Here is a 23,934-nt window from a genome sequence, read left to right on the forward strand (position 1 = left end):
GCATCACTCTTATTCCCAACACACATTTTCAGTCAGAATCGTTTCCAACTCATTCGCTTACGCTTTTCCAAGGAAAACGTAATATAGATAGCTATGGTATTTACATGGCCACGCTTGCTTTATTTTGAAATTTATGTTTTTTCCCATTCAATTTGATAGCCCTCAATTTATTCCTTGATTGCCTATGCTAATTAGGTTTTAACCAAATGTGATTATAAGAATACATGCTGATGTTGCTCTCCAACAGAGGGTGGTAGATCAGCTGACCTGAGGCAAGGCTTTCAAAGTTGGGAGAAATAATCTAATGAAGCTAATTTTAAGGGATATGCTTTTAATTTTGAGCTTTTGCGTAAACACAGTGGTGCATTTCAGATTAAAAACCTTGAAGGTGTAGCAACCATGAAATCACTTGAAATAGGCCAGCTAACAATCCAGTGGTGTCTCCAAAAACACTGGACCATGATAGTGATTGCTTACCAGCCGTCACACCGATGGGTATGCCACTGGCTACAAACAAAAGAAGCACTGGACAAGCATGGCATGGGGAATAACTTCCATTATTTCTCTTGGCAGAAAAATACAAAATTCTGAGGAACATTAGATGGACAGAGGGGAAATTACTGGTGTTATTAATGTAGTGAATCTGAATTTTTGCCGTTAAGGCGGAAAGGGAGATATTCTTTTGAGAGAAATCTATACACTGCAACACCAACGCTATAAAAGTTCTGTAAAAAATGTAGTTTACAGTAATTTTACAAGGAACTGACAGTCTGTTTTACACTGTACAATATGAATGATTAGCATTTTTTGTCTTTCTCCCTTCCTTACAGGTTTGTCCAGTCTTATCACTGGGTTACAAATACAGTCCTCAGTGGAGAAGACAAGTAGCCAGGTCCTGAGAGACATAATGGGCAAAGAGAGTCAGGAGAATGCCAAGGTGAGGGTGGATTGTACAGGTGCATTTGGAAACTTCAGTGATTTTTTGACAGTTTCATAAATCATGCTAACAGTAATACTCTTGTCTTGTTCTGAAGATTCTGTTTTCCTTGACACTGGAAGTGTTCTTACATAAACTTTTATTATTCTATTCTTTTTTTTCTGACTTAATTTCTTTATACATAATTAAAAAAATATATATATAACTCTTAACACCAAAGCCGGTGTGTGTGAGTGTGAGTATGAGTGTGTGTGTGTGTGTGTGTGTGTGTGTGTGCGTGTGTGTGTGTGTGTGTGTGTGTGTATGAGAGGGAGAGGACCACGGATAGAGGAGAAACAGAAAGCGGGGTCCATGTTAAAACAGTAGAGACAGGTTCTAAGGTCACAGCGTTCATGACTGATGAACAGAGTGACAGCTGTTCCTTTTAAATAAAGGTCAATCAATCAGACCTGAGCACTAGAGCTCAGCTCCTCTACAGATGTAGGTTCTTAATTTGATCACTCTTTTGTTGCAGAGAATGCGAACTTGTAGTGTTTTTGAGGTTTACAGTGTTTATATTTTTCACTTTAAAATGTCAGACTTGATTTTCCCTAACATAAAATGTATGAAGCCCTGCTAAAAATGTCCATAAATTACAATCCACATAATAATTCACATTTCATGTTACTGCAAGATTATTATCCTGCTGTAGCAAACTGGTTCAAGATCCTACATCTGTAGCTATCACCACTTAGAATCACAGACACACACAGGAATGAAGCATAGTCTATACATGACACGATTCGTTTTACAACATCATCCATGCTTAAGGCATTGACACTAGTAATCAAGACTACTCAAATGACATTGAATTGTGTCACTAAAATAGCATCCTTCAGACCATTGTTCATTCTGACCAATTAGGTTGGTTCCTTCATAATTGCAAAAAATGTGCACTCTTTAAGCACACCCTCAATTAAATTCAAATTATGTTTTATTGTCACATATACCAGATAGGTGTAGTGAAATGTGTTGTTTACAGGGTCAGCCATAGTAGTACAGCACCCCTGGAGAAAAGTAGGGTTAAGTGCCTTGATCAAAGGTAAGCCGACAGTTTTTTCACCTTGCCGGCTCGGGTATTCGAACCAGTGACCTTTTGGTTACCGGCCTGAAGCTCTAACCGCTATTTTGTTCTCTCTTTCTCATCCCTTATTTTCCAACTTCCTCTCTCGTCTCTGTCGTTCATTGGAATGTAATTACCTTAAGTGCCTCTGCTTCCTAGGCCATGCATTTCTTTCACTTGTGATGACAAAGACCACCACTACATCCTATTAATCTTACAGGGAAAAGCCAGAGATTGTATTTTGCATGCGATGGACCACTGCTTGCTTAGATTCAACAAACGGGAAAAATATTTTTTTTTCTACAGTAGCTTGCTTGAGTCATTCTGCATTTTTGTTAATTTATGCAAAATATCCTATACGACAAGCTCACAATCAAAACAATTTCTTGATAGGGATATTTTCAAAATAACACTGTATAGGAACATCACATGTCTATGACTGTGCACTTTGCTGTATTCCACCATTCTAAAGAGTGATTGAGATAGATTAATGAACAGGCAATCATCCTAACTGTACTACCCTCCAGTATCGCTCTCTATGGTAGAGTCAGTCTCTATTGTAGAATCAGTCTCTATTGTAGAATCAGTCTCTATTGTAGAATCAGTCTCTATTGTAGTATCAGTCTCTATGGTAGTGTCAGTCTCTGTGGTAGTATCAGTCTCTATGGTAGTGTCAGTCTCTATGGTTGAATCCATCTCTATGGTTGAATCCATCTCTATGGTTGAATCAGTCTCTATGGTAGTATCAGTCTCTATGGTAGTATCAGTCTATGGTAGTATCAGTCTCTGTAGTAGTATCAGTCTCTGTGGTAGTATCAGTCTCTATGGTAGTATCAGTCTCTATGTTAGTATCAGTCTCAGTATCAGTCTCTATGGTAGTATCAGTCTCAGTATCAGTCTCTGTGGTAGTATCAGTCTCTATGTTAGTATCAGTCTCTGTGGTAGTATCAGTCTCTATGGTAGTATCAGTCTCAGTATCAGTCTCTATGGTAGTATCAGTCTCAGTATCAGTCTCTATGTTAGTATCAGTCTCAGTATCAGTCTCTATGGTAGTATCAGTCTCAGTATTAGTCTCTGTGGTAGTGTCAGTCTCTATGGTAGTATCAGTCTCTATGGTAGTATCAGTCTATATGGTAGTATCAGTCTCTATGGCAGTATCAGTATCTATGGTAATATCAGTCTCAGTATCAGTCTCTATGGTAGTATCAGTCTCTGTGGTGGTATTTGTCTCTGTGGTAGTATCAGTCTCTGTGGTAGTATTAGTCTCTATGGTAGTATCAGTCTCTGTGGTAGTATCAGTCTCTATGGTAGTATCAGTCTCAGTATTAGTCTCTGTGGTAGCATCAGTCTCTGTGGTAGTATCAGTCTCCATGGTAGTATCAGTCTCTGTAGTAGTATCAGTATCTATGGTAGTATCAGTCTCAGTATCAGTCTCTATGGTAGCATCAGTCTCTATGGTAGTATCAGTATCAGTATTAGTCTCTGTGGTAGTATCAGTCTCAGTATTAGTCTCTGTGGTAGTATCAGTCTCTATGGTAGTATCAGTCTCAGTATCAGTCTCTATGGTAGTATCAGTCTCAGTATCAGTCTCTATTGTAGTATCAGTCTCAGTATCAGTGTCTATGGTAGTATCAGTCTCAGTAAAAGTCTCTGTGGTAGTATAAGTCTCAGTATTAGTCTCTGTGGTAGATTCAGTCTCTGTGGTAGATTCAGTCTCTGTGGTAGTATCAGTCTCTATGGCAGTATCAGTCTCTATGGTAGTATCAGTCTCTGTATCAGTCTATGGTAGTATCAGTCTCTGTGGTAGTGTCAGTTTCTATGGTAGTATCCGTCTCTATGGTAGTATCAGTCTCAGCATCAGTCTCTATGGTAGTATCAGTCTCAGTATCAGTCTCTATAGTAGTATCAGTCTCAGTATCAGTCTCTATGGTAGTATCAGTCTCAGTATCAGTCTATGGTAGTATCAGTCTCTATTGTAGTATCAGTCTCAGTATCAGTCTATGGTAGTATCAGTCTCAGTATCAGTCTCTATTGTAGTATCAGTCTCAGTATCAGTCTCTATGGTAGTATCAGTCTCAGTATCAGTCTCTTTGGTAGTATCAGTCTCAGCATCAGTCTCTTTGGTAGTATCAGTCTCAGCATCAGTCTCTGTGGTAGTATCAGTCTCTGTGGTAGTATCAGTCTCTATGGTAGTATCAGTCTCAGTATCAGTCTCTATGGTAGTATCAGTCTCTGTGGTGGTATCAGTCTCTGTGGTAGTCTCAGTCTCTGTGGTAGTATCAGTCTCTGTGGTAGTCTCAGTCTCTGTGGTAGTCTCAGTCTCTATGGTAGTATCAGTCTCTGTGGTAGTATCAGTCTCTGTGGTAGTATCAGTCTCTGTGGTAGTCTCAGTCTCTGTGGTAGTCTCAGTCTCTGTGGTAGTATCAGTCTCTGTGGTAGTCTCAGTCTCTGTGGTAGTCTCAGTCTCTGTGGTAGTATCAGTCTCTGTGGTAGTCTCAGTCTCTGTGGTAGTATCAGTCTCTGTGGTAGTCTCAGTCTCTGTGGTAGTATCAGTCTCTGTGGTAGTCTCAGTCTCTGTGGTAGTATCAGTCTCTGTGGTAGTCTCAGTCTCTGTGGTAGTATCAGTCTCTGTGGTAGTCTCAGTCTCTGTGGTAGTATCAGTCTCTGTGGTAGTCTCAGTCTCTGTGGTAGTATCAGTCTCTGTGGTAGTCTCAGGGCTCTATTTGAACAAATGTAACGCAATGATAAATCTAAGCACCGGCGGTACTGCTGTAGGTTCTGGGGTGTGTCAGAAATCTTTTTGCTATTTTCACAGCCCCAAATGATCATCCCTGTGCTGGCGGTGGCACGATAGGGCTGGGTTTTGATGAATAAACAAGTTGTGGGTGTGTTGAGGCTTGGCCCCTCACTGGCCAATCAGAACGTCCTCCATGTTGGTTGCTTCAAGTTGTGTATTTACAGTCTTTCATGTATTGCCTCAGAATCAACTCCAATTCCAATGTTAGTCTGTTGTAGTTTCTTAAATAGCTTACAGAAACACAATTACACAATTTAGACCTATCACATCTTTGCTAAATACTGTATGTCAAATTGAATCTGTTCGCAGTCCACATTGTTCTAAGTAATTGCATGGCTTCAAAGTGGAAATATATACATAGCATTTGCATTGATATAGAATGGACATGCCAAATGTTGTCGATAAGCAAGATTAAATTCATTATTGATAATGCCTAATCAAAATCTAAACAAAACGAAACAACAACTTGTTTTAAATAGGCTTTGTCTATATTTACAGGCACCATAATTTCTCCTCATGTGGATATGATATTAAAACAATGCAGACTATGGAGGGTTTCACACACATCCAAACTTTTCACAGTAGCTGGACAAAGATCCAATATAAAGAGAAAGGGAGAATGTCCACTCACCGTTATACTGCTGACAAATATGTTTTATAAACATATTGGAACCATCTAACAGATCGCATTTCACACTTCTCCAGAAGTTGCATTGCATGCGCGCCACAAACGTTCTCACAGTTATTTATTTATGGCATAAAACCAGGACGGTGAATCATTCTAATAAGTTTGTTTTTAATAAAATGTAACGAAAACAACAATAAATGAATACATGTAAAATGTAATGATATCATAAAATCGGCAGGATAAAAAAAAGACACGAATCATTGCTGTTGAACAAGCCTTCATTATAGTAGTCCTATAGGGTAAGGTAAGGGTTGCCTACCCAGGGCTTTTTTTTGTTTTATTTGACAATTGTAACAGGAAAATACCTTTTAAATAACTTGGCGGAAGGTCTGGGGGTCCACCCATTTTTTGGGGCATCTAAAGCTCATTTCCTGCATTTCTACGCAATCTAATATGACCCATGACCATTCTAGCCATCTCTATTTAGAACAACAAAAAGTTTAGGCAAAAATGTGCACAGTCATCAAGCTAGGTTAAAGATTATTATTCAATATTTTAAGTGACTGATAAGACTGAACTAGATCAATAATAATTCAATAATCAATATTGTGTTGCACCTTTATGCCAATAGCCTAACAAATGAACAAATCTTACAAATGAAGTACAGACCTAACTTTTGATTGTCTTTACTAAGACATCCTCTATCAAATTCCAGCCAGACCAACCAGCCAGCCCGAGCCGCCTGCATGTCCGACCCCCACTAGTCTAGTCAATAACTCCCCAAAACAACTTCCTTCCCATGTTTTTTAAATGTCTCAAGGGAAAGGTTTGGAAAACAAAAGTTTAATAGAAACACACATACACCTACACATAAACACAGAAAAACAGTACATTCTCCATATAATTCATATCACAGGCCTAATAGTACAGTGGAGCTCGTTTTACTTGCACACAATACAGCTGGGTCACCCCGCCCTGTCCCTAGTGGTCCACGGCCCTGCAGCTCTCCAACCCAACACACCCCACTCAGCTTTAGGATCTTAGTGAAACATTCAGTATTGTTTTCAGGTGTGTTAGGCCAAGTCCAGAGTGACAACAAACAGTATGGCAGACCCCCAGAGCCAGGACTGAGCAGCACAGCAGCTAAGTATTGCCTAAGGTGGGCATGTTTTCAATAAAGACTCCTTTTGTCGTACCGGTATTCCATATAAGGCATCCAGACCTTACGAAAGTTGCACAGTATACCCTTAATCTTGTAATAAATCAAATCTAGTGATACATAACTTGACATTTCTTCCATCCATTGTGGGAAGATAACCAACCTTCCAATTAATGGCAATGCATTTCTTAGCAGATATAAATGCTAGGTTACACAGTTTCTTCTGATTACAGTCTCCAGTATCAACATTTCCAATCAAACAAAAACAGGGAGAAGGTACACTCCGTAGACATGCTGAGATAAAAGAAAATACTCTTTGCCAGAATTTAGCCAGCCACAACACCATAGCACATGCAAATATGTCCCCTTTCTGTTTTACACCTCCAGTAGAATAAATTCATTTCTGAGTGCATGATATTCACTGGCATATAGTATGTTCATGGATGGTCTTAAACTGCAGAAATGAATAGACCGTTCAAAAGGCAGTTTATCCACTCGCCGACATAGTTTCTTCTTCAGGTATCCCGCACGCTGGCCTCTATAACGCTGCCTCTTCCGAGTGTCAGAGATTTGGGCCTGGTCCGGAATAAGCTGTATGTCCTTCGCCTCCGATTCATTGAAGTAGAAATCCTCATCCAAATTGAGGTTAGTAATCGCTGTTCTGATGGCCAGAAGCTGTTCTCGGGAATAGGAAATGATGACAGAAACATTATGTATGAAAAAAGTTAAGATCAGTGCAAAAAAATATACACTACCATTCAAAAGTTTGGGGTCACTTAGAAATGTTCTTGTTTTTGAAAGAAAATCACATTTTCTGTCCATTAAAATAAGATAATTTTGATCAGAAATACAGTGTGGACATTGTTAATGTTGTAAATGACTATTGTAGCTGGACACTAATTATTTTTTATGGAATATCTACATAGGCGTACAGAGGCCCATTATTAGCAACCATCACTCACTCCTGTGAGGCCAGTTGTATTGTTTCTTTAATCAGAACAACAGTTTTCAGCTGTTCTAACATAATCGCAAAAGGGTTTTCTAAAGGTCAATTAGCCTTTTAAAATGATAATCTTGGATGATCTAACACAACGTACCATTGGAACACAGGAGTGATGATTGCTGATAATGGGCCTCTGTACGCCTATTAGATATTCCATAAAAAGTCTACACTGTATTTGTGATCAATTTGATGTCATTTTAATGGACCAAAAAAATGCTTTTCTTTCAAAAACAAGGACATTTCTAAGTGACCCCAAACTTTTGAACGGTAGTGTATGTCTGAGATTATAATATCATGACTGGGCATTCTAACATCTGTATTCATTCATCATCATCAATAGTGTCTCCCAGGTCTTCCTCACATTTTTGTTTTACATGTTTTGTGTCATCGGGAAAAGCCTCTATCAACATTTGAAACTGTTTGGAAATCAACTTTAGACTGCCTTAAAATAGTTTAAATCTTTGAAACTTCTTGCTTGTCCAGTGTTTGCTGCACAGAGAGAATAAAGTGTTGTATCTGAAAAAGTTTACCTCTGTGCCGTCACAGACTGGCCTTCCCTGGCTGCCTGACCCTGCTGAGACCCAGGTCACTATCTGATCCTGATGAGATGAGACATGACAAATAATTACCTTGGTGTACATTTATACATTGTATAATCCAAGAATAGAATCAATGGTTCAATAATTGAAATGACCACTGTCATGACTCTCCTGGGAAGATCTGAAGGATCAGGTTACAGTGGGTCCGCTCTACAGTGCACTCTCTCTCCCGCAGAGGGGGAGAGGGGTGAAGTTTGCCATTTTATGATGGTCGTAAATACCTGCAGGAACTCTCTCTCTCCCACTCTGCAGAAATGGAAGTTAAAAATCCCATTGTCTCTTTGTGATCTAATCATTATGGTTGGAGACTATAATACAGTGTTAAGTACCTCAATGGACCGTAAAGGTAAACACTCTTCAAACTATCATCACCGTGCCCTTAAGGAAATCTCAAATATTACGGACACATTAGAAATAGTGGATATTTGGAGACTAAAAAACCCCGACCTAGTGAGATATACATGGAGGAGACTTAATCAAGCTAGTCGTCTTGACTACTTTCTTGTCTTTCTCTCTTGCATCAAAGGTTAAAAAAGTTTTAATAGGAGACAGAATGCGATCGGATCATCATCTAATTGGCATTCACATAACTCATAGATTTTCCACGTGGATGGGGATATTGGAAATGTAATTGTCATAGGCGTCGTAAGGATTGGACCAAGGCGCAGCAGGTAAAGTGCTCATCTTCTTAATTTATTTAAAGAAAACACTTAAACAAAATAAACAAATTATGAAAAACAGTTCCATAAGGCTCCCAGGCAATACAGAAAATAACCACCCACAAAACACAAGTGAAACAAACACAACTAAATATGGCCTCCAATTAGAGGCAACGACAACCTGCTGCCTCTAATTGGAGGTCCTACCAAAAACCCAACATAGAAATAGAAAACTAGATTTAAACATAGAAATAGAAAACCAAAAACACCGAAACACACAAAACAAACACCCCCTGCCACGCCCTGACCAAACTACATTGACAAATAACCCCTTTTACTGGTCAGGACGTGACAGTAATCAACGTTTACTGGAGGACAACTTATTTTTAACTAAGACAAAATAATTTATAACTGAATTTTTCCAGTATAATATACAGTGGGGGAAAAAGTATTTGATCCCCCATCTCAGGAGGGATTTTGTCCCACTCCTCTTTGCAGATCTTCTCCAAGTCATTAAGGTTTCGAGGCTGACGTTTGGCAACTCGAACCTTCAGCTCCCTCCACAGATTTTCTATGGGATTAAGGTCTGTAGACTGGCTAGGCCACTCCAGGACCTAAATGTGCTTCTTCTTGAGCCACTCCTTTGTTGCCTTGGCCGTGTGTTTTGGGTCGTTGTCATGCTGGAATACCCATTTGACGGTACATGGCCCCGTCCATCGTCCCTTTGATGCGGTGAAGTTGTCCTGTCCACTTAGCAGAAAAACACCCCCAAAGCATAATGTTTCCACCTCCATGTTTGACGGTGGAGATGGTGTTCTTGGGGTCATAGGCAGCATTCCTCCTCCTCCAAACACGGCGAGTTGAGTTGATGCCAAAGAGCTCCATTTTGGTGTCATCTGACCACAACACTTTCACCCAGTTGTCCTCTGATTCATTCAGATGTTCATTGGAAAACTTCAGACGGGCATGTATATGTATTCTTGAGCAGGGGGACCTTGCGGGCGCTGCAGCATTTCAGTCCTTCACGGCATAGTGTGTTACCAATTGTTTTCTTGGTGACTATGGTCCCAGCTGCCTTGAGATCATTGACAAGATCCTCCCGTGTAGTTCTGGGCTGATTCCTCACTGTTCTCATGATCATTGCAACCCCATGAGGTGAGATCTTGCATGGAGCCCCAGGCCGAGGGATATTGACAGTTCTTTTGTGTTTCTTCCATTTGCGAATAATCGCACCAAATGTTGTCACCTTCTCACCAAGCTGCTTGGTGATGGTCTTGTAGCCCATTCCAGCCTTGTGTAGGTCTACAATCTTGTCCCTGACATCCTTGGAGAGCTCTTTGGTCTTGGCCATGGTGGAGAGTTTGGAATCTGATTGATTGATTGCTTCTATGGACAGGTGTCTTTTATACAGGTAACAAGCTGCGGTTAGGAGCACTCGCTTTAAGAGTGTGCTCCTAATCTCAGCTCGTTACCTGTATAAAAGACACCTGGGAGCCAGAAATCTTTCTGATTGAAAGGAGGTCAAATACTTATTTCCCTCATTAAAATGCAAATCAATTTATAACATTTTTGACATGCGTTTTTCTGGATATTTTTGTTGTTATTCTGTCTCTCACTGTTCAAATAAACCTACGTTTAAAATCATAGACTGATCCTTTCTTTGTCAGTGGGCAAACGTACAAAATCAGCAGGGGATCAAATACTTTTTTCCCCCACTGTAAGTTCAGCAAATCCCCTTATTCTTTGGGATACCTTTAAATGTACCTTCAGGGGTCATTCAATTCAATATTCATCAATAATAAAAAAGCAGTTTCTGGCTAAAGAAACAAGACTAACAAGGGAAATCCATGAACTAATAGTACAGGTAGACAGCAATAAAAACAATACTACAGAGATACAAGATAAGTTAGAGGAAAAACAAAAATAACTTATTCAAGAACGATCTAATGTAATCTATTACAAAAATAAAGCAAACTGGATGGAATATGGAGAAAAATGCACAATATTCTTCCTGAATCTCCAATACAGGAACGCTAACAAAAATAATTAGCAGAAACTCGTTGCTGAATCTATGATTCTCCGAATGATATTTTAAAAGAGGAAGCTAATTATTTTAGGCAGATGTTCTCTTTTCCGTCTCATCCTCTCCCACTGAATGAAGGTTACGGTAAGGAATTCTTTCCAAATAATATATATATTTTTTAAATTAACAAATGTACAGAAAAATCAGTGCGAAGGCCAAATTACAGAGGAATAACTTTTTGAGGCTACTAAATCCTTTCAGTCTGGAAAAACCCCAGGGCTTGATGGCATACCGGTAGAGGTATATCAAGTATTTTTTTATATACTAAAAGCTCCATTGTTAGATTGTTTTAACTACTCCTGTAGAAATGGTAGTCTGTCAGGTACTCAGCAGGTAGGTATTGTCACGTCCTGGCCAGTATAAGGTTAATTGTTTTTGTAGTTTGGTCAGGACGTGGCAGAGGGTATTTGTTTTATGTGGTTCGGGGTGGTGTGTTTGTGTAAAGGGTGTTTGATTTAGTATTTCCGGGTTTTTGGTTGATGGTCTATGTGTTTGTATTCTATGGTTAGTCTGGTGTGTGTGTTTCTATGTTTGGTTAATTGGGGTTGGGACTCTCAGTTGAAGGCAGGTGTTGTCTATCTGCCTTTGATTGAGAGTCCCATATATTAGGGTGTGTTTGTGTGTGTGATTTGTGGGTGATTGTTCTGTGTTGAGCTTTGCTTTGCCAGACTGTTTGTTAGTTGTTCGTTTTTCGTTTTTGTTATTTTGTATGTTCATTTTTGAAGATAATTAAAAATCAAGATGAGCATTCACGTACCTGCTGCGTTTTGGTCCTCATTCACCGACAACAACCGTGACAGAATCACCCACCACTCAAGGACCAAGCAGCAGAAGAAGGAGCAGAGGGAATTCGAGTTGGACTGGCGGGAGAAATGGACCTGGGAGGAAGTTCTGGACGGGGCCGGACCTTGGCACCAGGCTGGGGATTATCGACGCCCGCAGTGGGAAATTGAGGCAGCCAAGGCAGAGAGGCGGTGGTACGAGGCCAAGTACGCGCTGAAGGAGAAGCACGAGAGGCACCCCCAATAAAATTTTTTGGGGGGGCACACGGGTAGTTTGGCTAGGCGTAAGAAGAGCCGGAAGCCAGCTACCCATGGTTATATGGAGGAGCGTATGGGGTGGAGAGCGCTATGTTTCGCTGAGGAGCGCACTATCTCACCCATACGCACGCACAGTCCGGTGCGCGTTATTCCAGCCCCTCGCAGGTGCCGTGCTAGAGCGGGCATCCAGCCTGGTAGGAGGATGCCTGCGCAGCGCATCTGGTCTACGGTACGCCTCCGAGGACCAGGCTACCCAACTCCCGCTCTACGCACGGCTACCATCAGGCCCCTGCACAGCCCAGTCTGCCCTGTACGAGCACCCCGCTCGTACAGGGCTACTAGTTCCATCCAGCCAAGACGGGTTGTGCAGGAGGTAAGATCGAGACCGACTGTGCGCCTCCATAGCCCTGGGTTTCCAGCTCCTGTCTCTCGTGCGGACCCGGAAGTGCGTCAACCCAGTCCGACTCGTCCTGTTCCCGCTCCCCGCACTAGCCTGGAGGTGCATGTACATAATCTGGTAAGCCCAGTACCAGCACCACGCACCAGGCTACAAGTGCGTCAACCCAGCCACGCCAGTCAACAGTCACCAGAGCTGCCCGCCAGTCAACAGTCGTCACCAGAGCTGCCCGCCAGTCAACAGTCGTCACCAGAGCTGCCCGCCAGTCAACAGTCGTCACCAGAGCTGCCCGCCAGTCAACAGTCGTCAGAGCTGCCCGCCAGTCAACAGTCGTCAGAGCTGCCCGCCAGTCAACAGTCGTCAGAGCTGCCCGCCAGTCAACAGTCGTCAGAGCTGCCCGCCAGTCAACAGTCGTCAGAGCTGCCCGCCAGTCAACAGTCGCCAGAGAGGTCAGACTGCGCTGAACTGCCGGAGTGGCCAGACTGCGCTGAACTGCCGGAGTGGCCAGACTGCGCTGAACTGCCGGAGTGGCCAGACTGCGCTGAACTGCCGGAGTGGCCAGACTGCGCTGAACTGCCGGAGTGGCCAGACTGCCCTGAACTTCCGGAGTGGCCAGACTGCCCTGAACTTCCAGAGTGGCCAGACTGCCCTGAACTTCCGGAGTGGCCAGACTGCCCTGAACTGCCGGAGTGGCCAGACTGCCCTGAACTGCCGGAGTGGCCAGACTGCCCTGAACTGCCGGAGTGGCCAGACTGCCCTGAACTGCCGGAGTGGCCAGACTGCCCTGAACTGCCGGAGTGGCCAGACTGCCCTGAACTGCCGGAGTGGCCAGACTGCCCTGAACTGCCGGAGTGGCCAGACTGCCCTGAACTGCCGGACTGTCCCGAGTTGCCAGACTGCCCAGACTGTCCCGAGTTGCCAGACTGCCCAGACTGTCCCGAGTGGCCAGACTGTCCCGAGTGGCCAGACTGTCCCGAGTTGCCAGACTGCCCAGACTGTCCCGAACTGCCAGACTGCCCAGACTGTCCCGACCTGCCAGACTGCCCAGACTGTCCCGAACTGCCAGACTGCCCAGACTGTCCCGAACTGCCAGACTGGCCCGACTGCCCCCCGGCGATGCCAGACTGGCCCGACTGCCCCCCGGCGATGCCAGACTGGCCCGACTGCCCCTCGGCGATGCCAGAGTGGCCCGACAGCCTGGAACGGCCGGAACCAGAGCCACCTCCAGAAATAGGTGGGTTGGGGAGGGGGGGTGTAGCACAGTGCCGTCGTTGACGGCAGCCACCCTCCCTTCCCTCCCTTTAGAAAAAGGGGATTTTTTTTGGTGTTGCTTGGGGTTATTTTTTAAGGTGCTTCTGGGGTAGCACCTTTAAGGGGAGTACTGTCACGTCCTGGCCAGTATAAGGTTAATTGTTTTTGTAGTTTGGTCAGGACGTGGCAGAGGGTATTTGTTTTATGTGGTTCGGGGTGGTGTGTTTGTGTAAAGGGTGTTTGATTTAGTATTTCCGGGTTTTTGGTTGATGGTCTATGTGTTTGTATTCTATGGTTAGTCTGGTGTGTGTGTTTCTATGTTTGGTTAATTGGGGTTGGGACTCTCAGTTGAAGGCAGGTGTTGTCTATCTGCCTTTGATTGAGAGTCCCATATATTAGGGTGTGTTTGTGTGTGTGATTTGTGTGTGATTGTTCTTTGTTGAGCTTTGCTTTGCCAGACTGTTTGTTAGTTGTTCGTTTTTCGGTTTTGTTATTTTGTATGTTCATTTTTGAAGATAATTAAAAATCAAGATGAGCATTCACGTACCTGCTGCGTTTTGGTCCTCATTCACCGACAACAACCGTGACAGGTATGATTTCTCTAGTATTAAAACAAGACCCAGATGGCAAATATAAAGACCTTGTCTATCTCAAAAACTGGAGGCCCCTTACACTTCAATGTTGTGATGCAAAAATACTAGCAAAATGCATAGCACTCAGAATTAAAAGGGTTTTACCAGGTATTGTTCATCCTAATCAGACAGGTTTTTTACATGGATGATATACTGCTCAAAAAAATAAAGGGAACACTAAAATAACACATCCTAAATCTGAATGAATGAAATAATCTTATTAAATACTTTTTTCTTTACATAGTTGAATGTGCTGACAACAAAATCACACAAAAATAATCAATGGAAATCCAATTTATCAACCCATGGAGGTCTGGATTTGGAGTCACACTCAAAATTAAAGTGGAAAACCACACTACAGGCTGATCCAACTTTGATGTAATGTCCTTAAAACAAGTCAAAATGAGGCTCAGTAGTGTGTGTGGCCTCCACGTGCCTGTATGACCTCCCTACAACGCCTGGGCATGCTCCTGATGAGGTGGCGGATGGTCTCCTGAGGGATCTCCTCCCAGACCTGGACTAAAGCATCCGCCAACTCCTGGACAGTCTGTGGTGCAACATGGCGTTGGTGGATGGAGCAAGACATGATGTCCCAGATGTGCTCAATTGGATTCAGGTCTGGGGAACGGGCGGGCCAGTCCATAGCATCAATGCCTTCCTCTTGCAGGAACTGCTGACACACTCCAGCCACATGAGGTCTAGCATTGTCTTGCATTAGGAGGAACCCAGGGCCAACCGCACCAGCATATGGTCTCACAAGGGGTCTGAGGATCTCATCTCGGTACCTAATGGCAGTCAGGCTACCTCTGGCGAGCACATGGAGGGCTGTGCGGCCCCCCAAAGAAATGCCACCCCACACCATGACTGACCCACCGCCAAACCGGTCATGCTGGAGGATGTTGCAGGCAGCAGAACGTTCTCCACGGCGTCTCCAGACTTTGTCACGTCTGTCATGTGCTCAGTGTGAACCTGCTTTCATCTGTGAAGAGCACAGGGCGCCAGTGGCGAATTTGCCAATCTTGGTGTTCTCTGGCAAATGCCAAACGTCCTGCACGGTGTTGGGTTGTAAGCACAACCCCCACCTGTGGACGTCGGAACCCTCATACCACCCTCATGGAGTCTGTTTCTGACCGTTTGAGCAGACACATGCACATTTGTGGCCTGCTGGAGGTCATTTTGCAGGGCTCTGGCAGTGCTTCTCCTGCTCCTCCTTGCACAAAGGCGGAGGTAGCGGTCCTGCTGCTGGGTTGTTGCCCTCCTACGGCCTCCTCCACGTCTCCTGATGTACTGGCCTGTCTCCTGGTAGCGCCTCCATGCTCTGGACACTACGCTGACAGACACAGCAAACCTTCTTGCCACAGCTCGCATTGGTGTGCCATCCTGGATGAGCTGCACTACCTGAGCCACTTGTGTGGGTTGTAGACTCCGTCTCATGCTACCACTAGAGTGAAAGCACTGCCAGCATTCAAAAGTGACCAAAATATCAGCCAGGAAGCATAGGAACTGAGAAGTGGTCTGTGTTCCCCACCTGCAGAACCACTCCTTTATTGGGGGTGTCTTGCTAATTGCCTATAATTTCCACCTGTTGTCTATTCCATTTGCACAACAGCATGTGAAATTTATTTTCAATCAGTGTTGCTTCCTAAGTGGACAGTTTGATTTCACAGAAGTGTGATTGACTTGGAGTTACATTGTGTTGTTTAAGTGTTCCCTTTATTTTTTTGAGCAGTGTACATTGGAGATAATATACGACAACTACTAGAAATAATAGAACATCATGAAACATATAAGAAGCCAGGAAACGTATTTATAGCGGATTTTGAAAAGGCATTTGATAAAGAAAGGCTGCATTTTATTTATAAATGCCTGGATTTTTTTCAATTTTGGTAATTCTCTTATAAAATGGGTAAAAATAATGTATTTGCTGCCTACATCCGTCCATTTTCCAAGATCATTTACAGAGATAAGCAACTTTGCTGTGACCTTGCTCTGTTTTGAAGCGGGTCACGGCCCTTGGCACTTAAGAAGGTGCTTTCAATGAGCTTGGTCTTTCTTTGAATGCTGCAGTGTGGGGAAGAGAAATCTATGTACTGTAAACAGTAGTTCAGTCAGCAGCATGGCGGCATGGACTCGCCCTTCTCTGTTCTGAGTGACCAGCCATATTGATTACATAACCCAGCTGTGTTCACTCCACTGCCTCCTTTTGTTGCCATTATAAGACGCTGTGCACAGCGCCAATACGTTCACCATTCACTGTGGCCTTGGATGAGAAATGTCCACCACTGCAGTTATGACTGGAGCAAGGCAAGAAGGGCCATGTGGTGGCTTTTTGTGTTCAGGACTCTCTTGGCTATAGGACTCTTAAATCTTGCTTTTAACTGCTTTTAGTGGAGTGTGAAGTGCATTGCCTTGTACTTGATTATATATGGATTCCATTTACCGGATGACTATATGGTTTTCTGTGCAACACACACTGAAATAGGGGTTGTAGTTATCTCAGTGGTGAAGTCACATTCAAGCGGTTGCCAGCTGTAATTGATATTAATGCTTGTCGGAGCACTACCAGTCAATTCTTTACACTTCACAAACCTGTGGACTTTGAGGATTACTTTGATTTCAATACTGTATTTAAAAAATTACAAAAATTCAATTGATGAATGCGTGATAGTTGTTTGTATGGATTGATGGATAGCTAAATAAGTCGATTGAAAATGCAACAATAGGCTGTGCGATGACATTCAGCAAGAGCAGAGGGCATATTTGAATGACAAAAATTCCAGGTTGCACTTTATTTGAATAGTCCCAAGTAGATGATTGGTAGATGTTCCACAGATGTTCAATAACTGTCAACCACATTTCAACTAACTATCCACTAACTCTAACCTTAACCCTTATCCTAACCGTAAACTTAACCCTTACCGTAACCCTAGCCCTTAGCCTAACCGCTATTCTAAACCTAACCCTAACCGTAACCTTAGGAAGCAGTTACTTATCAACAGATCATTTGTTGATAGTTTGACCATCTGTAGAGCATCTATAGGACTATCTAAACAAAGTGTGACCAATTCCCCTAACGCATAACAATAGACAGAGCACACACGGACACCAACGAGTGTTTTGATTAAATGTTCATTTGTCTCAGGAGGTGTGTGTGTGCTTGCACGCTTGTGTGTGAATGCATGGTGTGTAAATTGGTTAGCTTGAAGGATTCAACCAACGTCCCACCTAAAGAAAAAAATTATGAAACCTCTAGATTGTAGGGTGAAAAGAACAGTTCAATATCTTCAGTATGAGGGTCCCTAGACCCAGCCTGAGGCTAAGATGCTGCATTAAAGATCCACAGCTCCGGGGCCAGTATCTCTCAGTACCTCCATCCATGTTCCTCTCTCTATCTGTAAATATGCATCATTGCTGCCTATTCATTACAGATTATGTTTTAACTCACCCTCACACCCTGACAGGGAGAGAGAGTGAGGAGAAGAGTAGAAATAAAAACGGCATTACGAGTGACAGTGAAACGGAGCTGCGTCTTTGAAGACTTACAGCCTAATCCTGTCTGCTGAACCACCAGCCCTGCCTCAGCTTTGATTCCCCCAGTCTAAGCCCTACTCCGGCTGGAGACTAAGCATGAGGGTCACAACACACACAGCAGAGGAATAGCAGGGCTGTGTTGTTAGCATTACAACGGGGACTGTTTATTTAGATAGCAGTACGTGCTTTGTTTGCACTAATCTATTCTCATACATTGTGTAAATCGACTTCACACCCTTCAACAACTATGTGCTATTGTTGACCCAAAGACAATGGATGTGTGTATTATGTCTACCTTTTATTTTGACCTGTAGGTTCTTGTAGTTGTTTCTATAGTGTGATCAAGCTGAATGTAGAACGCACTGTGAGAGCATCCATTTTGATTACTCATGGCTTGGCAGGCCAATGGATATATTCAAGTACAGTCAGCTGAACAGATGCAGATCGCTGCTGGAAATGTACCAGATGAAGAGTAGCATTTTGTACAGCGTTGTGTGTTCTGGTCTTCAACCATGCACCTAATTACTCCTCATCGTAGATGCTCCCTTAGGAAGCCTTTCATCTACCATTCACCAGATCAAATAAAGATCCTCCACTGAGGAAGTCAAAATGTACCTGTATATCCTGAATGCAATTTAAACCTGTATTATCAATTATCATATCTATAATGGTATATATAATGATTTTACCTGAAAAAAAGGACAGAAATGAGAAAACAGGATTACTGCTATTTGTCAGTGACATGCAGTGCTTGCATAGTATTTCCCACTTTCCTCTCTTCTCATGGTGCCTTTTTGGTCCCTCAGAACGTGGATCTGTGGGATCTGTGCTGAAAGGGAAACCAGGGGGCATCCTAGGTCAAGGAAAACATCTGATTTGGTGGAGAGGGGTTGGTGGAAAGTTAAAAGGAAGGTAATTCGGGTAGTTTGAGTTTGTTTGAAGGAGATAGAGTGATGGAGGGAGGAAGGCACATACAAGTATCCTGGGTGCTGAATAGTGCTTTATTTCTCTCCCTGCATATCAGGTGCTCAAACAGACTGACAAAGACATGAAGGCCCGTGTGGAATAAGGGGGTGGGATGTGCCTAGCATGTGAGAATACTTGTGAGGTAGTTATCCTCTATTAGCATACACTCCTGTGGATACATGGAGCCTTTTCTATGCGATTGGGGGGTGGGTGGGGGTTGGTGGGGGGGTGCTGCCTCCATTTCTACCTCTCCTGTTCAATGATCATCCTGCCTGGCTGGCTGGACATGGGTCTTTTAGCTGCCGCAGCATCAAAGAGACATTTCTTTAAAGCCCCCTTAGAAAGCTTCAGTCTCCCAATAGGAACTATGGCCCAAAGGACAGTGGCTACAACGACTGCCAATTAGGAGCTCCAAAGAGTTCCATTTGATCTCAGAAAAAACTAAATGTTACACAAAGAGGGACACACTGAGAATAAAGTACTCTAGTGTTTTATAAAGAGTACTAAAACATTTTATGCCATTGGACTTGGCACTGAGGGTCTTTGCCTTTGGCTGGCTGGCAACAATATTGAAGGACAAAAGTTTAATGCAAATTGAACGAGCTACACATCTGCAAGATGTACATTTATTGAGGCCACATTTTTGGATCGTTTTTCACCATACAGTATATACTGTATCACTATATATCAGACACATTTTAGTTAAAGTGTTTTTAGAATGCCCTTAAGCTGTTAGAGCACAGGTTCAGAACCTTTGACAAGCATATAAACCATGTGATAAACACCCATTTGTTTAGTACCAGTTTGACCCTGCATGTGTGAATTTGTTGTAGAGCCCCATCTCTCAGCTTGTCATAATGCCATAAAGAGCAGATTGTAGTCCCGCGGTCTAGACATTGTTTTGTTGGTCTACATAGCCCACATAGTCTAAAACCTTGGTCAGTCAGGTTGATATTTCCTGTTGACTAACTCATGTGCAAGCCACACTCTTAGAATCCCATGTAGAACCCTCTGTGGAAAGGGTTCTACATGGAACTCAAAAGGGTTCTACCTGAAACCAAAAAGGGTTCTTCAAAGGTTTCTCCTATGGGGACAGCCAAATAATCCTTTTAGGTTCTAGATAGCACCTTTTTTTCTAAGAGGGCAGGGAGAGTAGGCAGTGTCAGTGTTGAGCTCTGTCAACCTCTGTCAGGTGGTTAATAGAGGGAGGTCATGCTGAGAATCTAGAGGGCATTCTGTCACCTGTTTTAATGGAAGCTTCTACTCTCATTGCTCTCTTCTCCTTCACCTGTCCAATCAGTCAATCTGTTTGCTCTCTGAGCAAGACCACACACAGAGACACATAAACACACACAGGCACTTCAATCTAGGGACCGTTGGTCCGTTTTCTCATCCAATTACTTTTTAGTGAATAGAGCATCTATTCTAAACTGTGCAAACTAGTGACAAATATCATGGTTAATTAATATATATATATATATGGTTCCCAATTAGAAGCAGCTGATTACCGTTGTCTCTAATTGGGGATCATTCTTAAGGTGTCCCTGTTCCCACCTGCTTTTGTGGGATATTGTTTTGTGTATGTGCATGTAGCACCACTGATGGCATGTTTCGTTGTTTGTTTATTGTTTTGTTTTTAAGTTTCACAGAAATAAAAGATGTGGAACTCAACTCACGCTGCGCCTTGGTCCATCTTTCATCACGAGCGTGACACACTAGTTCATTAGTTCTATAACATACATTTTACATTACACCAATTATTAATTAAGTAACAAGTTTGAGATTATTAAAAGTACATTTATTTCTCCCCCTCGGCTGAATAGAGAATATTGTCTGAAATCCACCTCCAAAAATCACAGTGGTCATTTACAGTATGCCAATAATCTGATCACCGTTTTGGTTTCACTGACCGTCTAGTTCTAATCACTCTCGCCTGCAACTCTGTCTTCTCCTCTGACCTCTGAACCTGTGTGGCCATGCCATTAGTGGTGGTCTATCCTTGAACCACTGCTGGCTGCATTTTATAGCAGAGGTCCGGAAGTGTCATCACATTGTGTTGCTACTTGCTATTGACTTTCCATACTTCACTGTGGAACAATGCAGTTTGACAGGTGGATGAGATGTACCTGTGATCTGATCATTATGTGTGTTGAGGAGAAGGGAAGGGAACAAGGCCATTCTCCTCTCTCCCTCTACACTCTTAGAAAAAAGGTGCTATCTAGAACCAATAAGGGTTCTTTGGCTGTCCCCCAACCCTTTGAAGAACCCTTTTTGGTTCCAGGTAGAACGCTTTTGGGTTCCATGTAGAACCCTTTCCACAGAGGGTTCTAGATGGGACCCAAAAGGGTTATCCTATGGGGACAGCCGAAGAACCCTGTTGGAACCCTTTTTTCTGAGAGTGTAGGCTGGTCTGCTCCATGGGTCATAGGGAGGTTAAGTTTCCTCTCCCCCCAACTGATTATTGAGTGGGTAGATTGGAACAATGGTGAGATGCTATGAGGTTTCCTGAGTGGGTAGAGCATAGACTGGAACAATGCTGAGGTGCTTTAAGGTTCCCTGGGTGGGCAGAGTGTGGACTGGAACAATGCTGAGGTGATTTAAGGTTCCCTGGGTGGGCAGAGTGTGGACTGGAACAATGCTGAGGTGATTTAAGGTTCCCTGGGTGGGCAGAGTGTGGACTGGAACAATGCTGAGGTGATTTAAGGTTCCCTGGGTGGGCAGAGTGCGGACTGGAATAATGGTGAGGTGGTTTGAGGTTTCCTCAACTCACTAACTGATGGACAATAGGAAAATGTCAAAGCCCTGTCATTATCCAAAACATTGGTCAGTTAATTGTATAAAGCTGAACACAGTTATGCAGGTTATTATTTTTTCTTGCAATGAAGAAATTCAATACCTGTTTAGAATAGGAAATCAGAAGAAAAATACATCTAGGTAAGACATCATGCCCTGTGTTGTTCACAGCTAAATAACTCTGTTTTCAGTAAAACAAAACTGTTCAGTTATGCCCTTGACCACTTTCAAAAGAGAGAATATGCTCTCGTGAAAAAACAAAACAGCTACACAGGAGTAAATCACCAGGTCAACTTAAGTACACCTCAAAGTCAGACTGTGATTGATGGCTGTAATGTGTTGTCATGGTGATATTCCTCTACCAATTAGTACAGATTTATTGTTGCTCTGTGCTCTTTTAATGATCATGGTGGGCGGGAAATGATGGGCCCTAATATCATTTGTCTTCCTAATCATGTGTTTATCACTAGCTAGCTCTGTGGTTTGTCCCAGGGGGCGGAGGTTTAAAACCTGCTCTGCTCTCTGTCCTCCTCCCCCCGCTCATCACCCCTCACCCCTCACCCCTCAACCCTCACTGCAGCACTCTGGGAGCCCCACTCTAAAAGAGAAGCATCATTAACATGCACAGTAATGTAATGTTAACCCTGTCCAACTACAGGGGCGGAGTGACAGGAATGAATCCTCATTAAAACATGTAATAGCACAATCATGTTACTAAATAGGCCTATATGTAAGGTTGTTAGAGAGCTATGAATCCCTTCTCTAATCATTCCTATGGAGATAAACTATTCCATGAGGAGCTTGTTCTGAGGCCTCAGTGTTGTGATATCGAAACACTCCATTCACTTTTAATTGTTTCACTGTAAGGTTAATTAGCTTGTATTGGAGCCAGGGAATCCAATTAGCTTGGTTGTTATTCCCGCTCAATCCCCCTATTGATCCCTGTATGTTGATCATGAGTTAAAGTGTTTTTACAAGGTGGGTCAGGAAGTAAACAATAGTTTTAGGCATCTACACATTACATTGTGTTTCATGTTAATAATTTATTAGTGAAATGTGACCCCATCTAGGATCTTAGATTGATTATCTAAACCAAGTGTTAGTGATGGGGGAAAAAATCGATACAATTACATATCGGGATATCATTTTTTACGGTATATCATATTGTATCATTTTGACAATATTGCAATATTTTTTTGGCGCTAGTAGGCTGTACCAGCACCAAAACACCATATTTTTCTTTCATAGCTTGTTCTACATCTTATTTTTAAATGCGTTGGACATGTAACCGAAAGGTTGCTAGATCGAATCCCCGAGCTGACAAGGTAAACAATCTGTCGTTCTGCCCCTGAACAAGGCAGTTAACCCACTGTTCTTAAGCCGTCATTGAAAATAAGAATTTGTTCTTAACTGACTTGCCTAGTTAAATAAAGGTAAAAAAAATATTTAAAAAAGGAACCCAATTTGTTTTTAGCACTTTCATTTGCATGACTGATCAAAACACATTTTCTCATGGCTCTCTCTAGTCCCTCTGCAGCAGACATATGGTGAGCAATATGTTCGAATCGCAATAAAATCACAGTATCGAATCACAATACATTTAGAATCGTGAGAATCGAAATACCTATCGTATCGTCACCTAAGTATTGTGATAATATCATATCGTGAGGTCCCTGGCAGTTCCCAGCCCTACAAACTGTTTAAGCTGAAACAAATAGTTTAAGCTGAAACAAATAGTTTAAGCTGAAACATGCTTGTTCTAGCCAACATACTGCAGATGGACGTTGACCCATTCAAATCCATTAAAGGTTTCCTTAGACTAACACAGAAAGAGAGAGAGGGACGGAAAACACACAGAGAGAGGGGAAGAGTGCAGAGGTGTAGTGGGTTCCATGAACCATAAAATACCAGTTCCCTCCTACCTATAAGGCTGATTCCTACCGCTCTCCCCTGTAGAGAATACAGCCCTCCTGGTGGAGCAGCAGGCAGCAGACAGGAGACAGGATACCAGGCAGCTACTGACAGACAGGAGACAGGATACCAGTCAGCTACTGACAGACAGTATATCAGTCAGCTACTGACAGACAGTATATCAGGCAGCTACTGACAGACAGGAGGCAGGATACCAGGCAGCTACTGACAGACAGTATATCAGGCAGCTACTGACAGACAGTATATCAGCCAGCTACTGACAGACAGGAGGCAGGACACCAGTCAGCTACTGACAGACAGTATATCAGGCAGCTACTGACAGACAGTATATCAGGCAGCTACTGACAGACAGTATATCAGCCAGCTACTGACAGACAGGAGGCAGGATACCAGTCAGCTACTGACAGACAGTATATCAGGCAGCT

The sequence above is a fragment of the Salmo salar genome, chromosome ssa20, assembly GCF_905237065.1.
Source record: "Salmo salar chromosome ssa20, Ssal_v3.1, whole genome shotgun sequence".
Taxonomy (NCBI): Eukaryota; Metazoa; Chordata; class Actinopteri; order Salmoniformes; family Salmonidae; genus Salmo; species Salmo salar.